At 37.4% G+C, this 1,675-nt stretch overlaps 1 non-coding gene across 1 annotated transcript; it reads right to left on the bottom strand.

Moving 5' to 3' along the window:
- Positions 1–760: 760 nt before the first annotated feature.
- Positions 761–867, bottom strand: LOC139865079 (small nucleolar RNA R71). Its single transcript, XR_011764608.1, has one exon. It is a non-coding gene; the product is annotated as a small nucleolar RNA R71 (small nucleolar RNA).
- Positions 868–1,675: the final 808 nt, after the last annotated feature.

Genomic DNA, 1,675 nt, shown 5'->3' with positions numbered 1-1,675 from the left:
TATTAATTTGATAACTTATATAATTTTTATCTTTTATAACTAATAGGATATTCAGTGAATGCACCGAGCAAAACGTTCACCACTTTTCATACGTTCACCACCTGTAACTCGATCAAGACATCTAGCCAATATTGTCGCCGTTGATTTTTCTTTAGAATCATCATCTAGTCGACCAAGTACTCCAATTCGAATTTCCGATAATCCATTTTTTGAACACGACCTCACAATTGAGAACCCGGAGGATATTCAAGGACAATTCAGAGATCCTGAATCACTAATCATTCCTCCAGAATCACAAATTACTCATCCAGAGATTGTCGAGGAACAAACCATTAAATCAGAATTCTCTAGTGATTCGTATTCAACAAATTCAATTATGGAAGTAACAGAACCTCTAAGTATGGAAGATCGAATGAGAGCCACACGTACGGGCCAAGGTCACGCCATTATTAAGCCAGACATTAATGTGCCAGATTATGAAATCAAAGGACAAATCCTACACATGGTAACTAATCAATGCCAATATAGTGGTACGCCGAAAGAAGATCCAAACGAACATCTTCAAACCTTTAATAGGATCTGTACTCTATTTAAAATCCGAGAAGTGAAGGATGAACAAATCTGTCTCATGTTATTTCCCTGGACTTTAAAGGGAGAAGCCAAAGATTGGTTAGAATCGTTACCTGAAGGGGCGACTGATACATGGGACGTTTTAGTTGAAAATTTTCTTAAACAATTCTTTCCGGCATCTAAAGCCGTGAGACTTCAAGGAGAAATTGTTACGTTCGCGCAAAAGCCAAATGAAACATTATATGAGGCATGGACAAGATTTGGAAATTTGTTGAGAGGATGTCCGCAACATGGTTTAGATATTTATCAAATAGTACAAATATTCTACCAAGGATGCGATATTACTACACGAAAAGACATCGACATAACAGCTGGTGGTTCCATTATGAAGAAAACCGCTACCGAAGCTCACAAGATTATTGATAACACTGCCTCCCACTCACATGAGTGGCACCAAGAAAAAGATATTTTTCGTTCATCTAAAGCGGCTAGAGCCGATTCTAGCCATGACTTTGATTCTGTTTTCGCAAAAATAGATGCTTTCGAGAGACGAATGGAAAAAATGAATAAAGATATTCACGCAATACGAATCAATTGTGAGCAATGCGGTGGACCACACTTAACAAAATATTGTCACATCGAGCAAACGATGGAACAACGAGAGAATGTTTTCTACATGAACCAAAGGCCGGGAAATAATTATCAAAATAATTATCAACCGCCAAGGCCAAACTTAAATCGAAATCAAAACATTCTTTACAATCCAAATGGGCCAAACAATAACTCATACAATCAACAAGGTCTGAATAACCAACCAACTCAAAACAACACTTTCAATCATCAAAGACCTGGCTTATATAAACCACCACAACAAACCGAAGAGAAAAAGCCAAATCTGGAAGAAATGATGGCAAAGCTAATGGAATCTCAAACACAATTTATTACATCTCAAACCCAAACAAATGAGAGGTTTGATCAGTCACTAAGAACTCAACAAGCTTCCATTTTAAATCTAGAAAAACACGTAGGTACTCTTGCTAGCATGATGAGTGAGAGGGAACAAGGAAAGCTACCGAGTAATATTGAAGTAAATCCTCCGAATGAG

Source organism: Rutidosis leptorrhynchoides, chromosome 8 (genome assembly GCF_046630445.1).
Source record: "Rutidosis leptorrhynchoides isolate AG116_Rl617_1_P2 chromosome 8, CSIRO_AGI_Rlap_v1, whole genome shotgun sequence".
Lineage (NCBI taxonomy): Eukaryota > Viridiplantae > Streptophyta > Magnoliopsida > Asterales > Asteraceae > Rutidosis > Rutidosis leptorrhynchoides.
Note: the sequence above shows the minus strand (reverse complement) of the source record. Positions and strands in the feature narration are given on the sequence as shown.